Raw genomic sequence first — 6,003 nt, forward strand, 5'->3', positions numbered from 1 at the left:
CGTGCAGATTTGGTGCTAGCCTTGGTCCCGCACCAGATTCCAAAGTTCCCCCTGGTACCCCTGACATTTCCTTTCAGTTCCTATGAGACTCCTCCGCCGAGCCTATGAACTGGTGAGTCTCCTCCTCCTGTATTTCTTCAAGTATTTCTTTAGCCACAGCGAACTCTGGTCTCACTTCCACTTTATCGTTGTTGTGATCTAGCTGCCCTCATTCCCCCTGACCAACAGCATAACTTCCTTGTGCTCTGTAATTGACAAGAATGTTTGTGTTCTTTCTGATCAGAGGTTTTCCACAGAAGCAGTAGAGGTATAAAAGGTTTTAGCTGAAGCAAAATAAAGCTTGCTGTTCTTCTACCTGAAAAGAAACCTCAGTGTCTGAATCCAGACACCCCAAACAGTCTCGGCATCCAGGCTGCACTGGCTGCGGCAAAGTGGAGTTCTCACTGAGATCTGGAAAGTAAGAATTCATGAACGGGGTCACTCCATCGGCCAGATAACTCGAGGAGCATATTGGGGAAGGTAACATGTCTTCTTTTCATCCCCAGAGATACTCTGAAAGACACCCTCCAAAAGACTAGCAATTATAAAGAAGAGACAGGAGGGTGAATTGAAGGCCTTAAAAAGTAACTGAAACTCTTAAAGCAACAAGGCATCGAAGTAACAAGGAAGACAGCCAAAGAATTCATACAAACAATAGCTCAAGTTAGCCCCTGGTTTATTATGGGAGGAGGTTTAAATGTTCCAGACTGGGAACAAGGCAAGTCAGATTAAAGGAAGTATGTCTTTCTTTGTAGCATGTGCCATGGCGCCGTCATTTCGTGGGTGTGTTGGCACGGAGCCTGGGCGCCATTTGCTGTTCCATGTTAAACTTGGTAAACAACTTGTGCGCATGCACGCATGCTCCCCATAGGGCGGGGAGTCTTTCGATCTGGCCAATCATAATTTAGCACGATCACTCCATTCTGGCCTGAGCCATTGGGTTGATGACACATCAGGGCTTTGTCTGGCACTGTATATATTCTTTTGCTTCCATGGGGACGGGGTCTTCTTGCCTCTCTCAATTCTCAAGTGTAAGCGCTCCAATAAAGTGTGTTCTGAGAAGAATCCTGTTGTAGTCGTCTCTTCTGCTGGCGGAAGCGGTGTGCCGCATTTCTTCATCCCCAGAGATGCTCTGAGGGGTGCCCTCTGGAAGATTGGCCAGTAGGGAAGTAATAAAGATGAGGCAGGAGGGTAAATTGAAGGTCTCAGAAAGATAGAATGTGTACAGATGTATGTTCTTGTGTTGATTGTGTTGTCTTTTATGTTCTGGACTGGAAAAAGACATTTGATTCTGGGAACTGCTAAGAAAGGTATTTTGTCTTTAAAATATGGGACTAAGGATTTGATGTTTTGGAAAAGAGGTTCTACTTTTGTCTCCACAGAGGATGAGAACCTGTGATTCATTGCAAATTTATTTGGTTTGAATCACTGAGACCCTCTGAAATGTTGATATAAAATACCCCCAAGAATGCAGCACCCTCACTCAGCAGGAAGTAGCCAGACAGGTTGACAATGCCAAAATTCCCTAAAGTGAAGCCCCTTCAATGGTTTAAGAGCAGGAACAGTGAGCCTGCTTCCCAGAGTTCTGCTCTGCTCCATGAAGCAGTTTGGACCCAGAAAGCGTGCATCTGGGGCCAGAAGTCAGCTGGAGAAGAGCTTTGCCACCACAGCTACTGCTGCCAGAGTTGCTCTCTCCCAGACTGTGCAGAGAGCTGAGACTGTCAACCAGCTGGCTGAAAGAGTCAGCAATTTTTTGGACATTCAAAATGATCTTAATGGACATATTCAATTGGGCATATTGACCTTGAACCAACAAGTGGCTCTGGTTCAGGAGCAAGTGGACTATCTTTGGGCTTTTCAAAGGCTAACATGTTCCAGCTTTTATCATATTATATGTGTTACTCCTGGCACTGTATTGCATGCTTCTGCTACTGTTATGGAACTTAACTGTCATATGAGCGTGGTTTGGAATACTGCTTTTGGCAATTTTACCACCCAGTTAGTGCATGCTAGATGGTTGTGGCGCTGGTCTGGTTCGTTGGCGCTGTCAGTTCTGGGGATATTTGGTTTAGGGCTATGTGTCTGGGTAGGATGGGCAATATTAGAGGGCTATTCCCCTGACAGGCAAGGAATAAATAAAACAGGAAGTTGTTGTGATCTAGCTGCCCTCACTCCCCCTCACTGACGGGAACTTTCTTGGGGTCTGTAATTGACTAGAATGTTTGTGTTCTTTCTGGCCAGAGGTTTTCCATAGAAGCAGCAGAAGTATAAAAGGTTTTGGCTGAGGCAAAATAAAAGTTGCTGTTCTTCCACCTGAAAAGAAGCATCTATGTCTCAATTTTGGCACACCCTGTCAGTCTCAGCATCCAGGCTGCTCTGGCTATGGCAATCGGTAAGCAGGGCATCACAGACCAGGTGCCATAGTAAAAGGGTAGAAATAGAGAAGCACCCTCCTTTTGCAGTCGTTTCTGAAAGTCTCTTTTTACCTGTTTCCAATAGGAGATGTTCAAGCCCACACCTGTCAAAACCCATGGGCTTACTGAGGCTATAGTCTTAAGAAAATCCTCTATAGTTCTCTGTTTAACTGTGGTTCCTTGTTGCTCTAACAATTTAGATTTCTGATATATCAGGTCCCTCTTACTGCTTGTGGATTCCATTTTACCCCAATCTGTCCTTACCAGCTAGGACAACCCCATCTGCTACCCCTTCTTTCTCAGATCTTGTTGGGACCTTCACTTTGCCATGCCAGCATAGCAACTGTAGTTATCTGAGCAAGGGATATCAGGATTAACACACAACACAACTTCAAATTCTGCAAATAAGCCTTATTCCACTTTCTCACACAGTATATATAACCCTCAGCAGGGGAGGCCAAGCCAGCAAAAGCAAGAAGCTAATCACTGTAGGGGTAAACATCATTAGAAACATTGCTGAAAACAACAGATTGTTCTTGTTTTTGTTCTTGTTTTCAGAACAACCAACCACAAGAGTGCAAAACAGAGCTTTTCCGAGTCGCCGCCAAGATGGCCGAAGTGGAGCAGAAGAAGAAGCGGACCTTCCGCAAGTTCACCTACCAATCACACCTTGGACCTGGACCAGCTGCTGGACATGTCCTATGAGCAGTTGATGCAGCTCTACAGCGCCCGGCAGAGGCAATGCCTCAACCGCGGCCAATGTTGGAAGCAGAATTCGCTGCTCAAGTGCCTGAGAAAGGCCAAGAAGGAGGCGCCACCCATGGAGAAGCCCAAGGTAGTGAAGACCCACCTCTGGGACATGATCATCCTGCCCGAGATGGTGGGGAGCATGGTGGGCATGTACAACAGCAAGACCTTCAACCAGGCTGAGATCAAGCCAGAGATGATTGGCCACTAGTGGGCGAGTTCTCCATTATCTACAACCTGTGAAGCATGGTCAGCCTCACAATGGTGCCACCCGCTCCTCCCGCTTCATCCCCCTCAAGAAGCTGTGGCCAATAAAGACTCATGTTTAAAAAAAAAGAGTGCAAAACAGATCAAGTGGGGGTGAGAAGGCCTGTCCTCAAGGGACCCAACATAAGCTAACATTGGTGTTTTTGATCTTAGCCATTTGGACTTGTGTAAGAATGTATCTCAGAGTCATTTTGATTTGCATTTCCCTGATGACTAAGGATGATGAACATTTCCTTAAGGGTCTTTTGGCCAGTTAAGATTCTTCTGAAAATTCTCTGTTTAGAACTGTACCCCATTTTTAATTGGATTATTTGGAATTTTCATGTCAAATTTCTTGAGTTCTTTATATATTATTGGAGATCAGTCCTCTGTCTGATGTGGGGTTGGTGAAGATCTTTTCCTTCCCATTCAATAGGCTGTCTTTTTATCTTAGCTGCCGAGCTGCCAAATCCCTTCCCTCTTTCCCCTTCTCCCTTCCCCCTTCCCCAGTTCCCCCTGCCCGAGTTTCTTGCTGAGGAGTATTTAAGACTCAAGCTTGCTCCAATAAATGGAGACTTTGACAAGAGAATTTTGCTTGGTCTCCGTTTCTCTCTCTCGGCCATGTTCTTTCAGATAGCGCCCCTTCAGACCCTGGAACTGGACCTGCTGGGCGGGTACACTCTGATTCCTTCTGTTGGTAATTCATTTGCCAATATTAGGAGACATCTGCTTGTATGTGGTTTATCTAGAGCTTGTAAACATTAAGGCACAAATAACTCACCTGGCTATAAAAACTAAAAGGGGAGAGCAGTCCTGTTTGATCCAGACTAATTCAAAGTTCTCTTAGATACTATTGCAAAAGGACAAAAGTCATATTAGTTCTGTGTCCCTTCTAAAAAACAGACAAGCTTCTATCCATGTCTGGAGCCAAGGCGTCTTAGAACTTAAAGCTTCCAGGGATCCTACTCTTTTCTTTGGGTTGTGGTTATCAGACCTAAGGTAGCTGTGCCTGAGGTATCCTGGGTTCTCTTTGCCAACATTGTCTGACTTAACTCCCAGCAGACCTTGGCTATCGCCCCCTCTGAAAATAGAATGCAATAAGTTATGCTGAGTAACAAACTTGCTTGGCATAAGTCATCAGCTTATGTAAGGCCTCCAAGTCCCAGAGATCTGTCTTTTTTATTTCTCTCTCTCAAGCATCCTTATTGAAACCTTACCTTGGGACCCTTGTTTCTGTAGGTTTGGGTATGCACAGAATAACCCCAGCCTTAAAATTAGCACTTATTCACCTATAAATAAGATATCATGGTGTTCACAAGCACTGATTAAGAATATTAAATAATCTGTGATCATCCTCTGAACAGCAAGTTTGAGACCAGTCTTGTCTACAGGAGACACTACTAGAAACAAAAACAAAACCTAAAAAGAAAAGATCACCCCCCAAAAAATGCTAGGGGAGTTATTGCTTTTTCAAATGGGGCAGAGCATGGAATTCTTAGGAACTTAAGCGATTAATGATGTCCTTGGTTTTGAAGAATTATGATCTGTTAAGTAAAGCTCGAGCAATCAGAAGAACAAATCTTCCAAGAGCTGCAGTCTGCACAGGGGCACTGCTCCTGGGCATGAGCTTAGGGATAACAGGCCAATAGCCCATCCTTTAGAAAGCATTCAGAAAGACTCGCGTAAATTCAGTCTATATTTTATAGGTACATGTATATGCATATATGTATGCACTTATGCATATGATAGTCTGCATACTACACATGATTTTTCTCAAATTTGTCAAATCATGCTTTCAGCTATATTTAGAAAGAGAAAATACAAGAGACCTGAGAGCTCGTCAAGCCTACTGAGCAGGTGGTATGGGATACGTGGTGCCTGCATTGCTAACAAGCACGGGTCTCCTAGATAAACACCTCTGTGGAAGGCAGGCTGGAATCTGAGGCTCCTGCTCATTAAACCTGGGATAAAGGTAATGGAAGGAAAACTGTTACCACCTCAAATGTAGGGAGTGGCCATGCTTTCCAAAAATACCCTGAAAACTGTGCGCTATCAAATCGGCTCACAGGCATTCTCGACTCCAATTCTTCAAGACCCGTGAGTTCTTGTGAAGTTAAATGAAGTTTTTTCCCAGCAAGTTTGTGCCCTGAATATGTATGCACCACCTCTGTGCCTGCCTGGATACCCAATAGCATGTCTACAGCTGCAAGGCTAATTGTACTGACGTATACAATATACTAGAGATACTGGTATGTGTCAGAGAATAAAGGCATACTTCTAAAAAAAAATCATGCTTTCATTAGTGATTTTATATAAGTGATTCTGCAACCATTTTAAGAAACAAAACTCTGAATCTGGTTAAACATCTGAGGTTCACAGGCAACATCACCTTACCTCCCATATTTCCACTCCTTAGAGTCATGCATAGGGCTCTACATCGAAGTGAGAAGGATTGAAGGCAAAACTTCTTCTGCGTGGGAAAATCTTGGCTAGAGCTCTGGGAATAATAATAAGATTAAAGAGTTCAATTGGGAATTCAAGTTTGTGCATATTTCCC

At 44.1% G+C, this 6,003-nt stretch overlaps 1 pseudogene; it reads left to right on the top strand.

Moving 5' to 3' along the window:
• Positions 1–3,062: 3,062 nt before the first annotated feature.
• On the top strand, positions 3,063–3,529 carry LOC121445893 (annotated as a pseudogene).
• Positions 3,530–6,003: the final 2,474 nt, after the last annotated feature.

Source organism: Microtus oregoni, unplaced genomic scaffold (assembly GCF_018167655.1).
Source record: "Microtus oregoni isolate MIOR12 unplaced genomic scaffold, Mior012 000003F_ref0000135, whole genome shotgun sequence".
Classification (NCBI taxonomy): Eukaryota; Metazoa; Chordata; class Mammalia; order Rodentia; family Cricetidae; genus Microtus; species Microtus oregoni.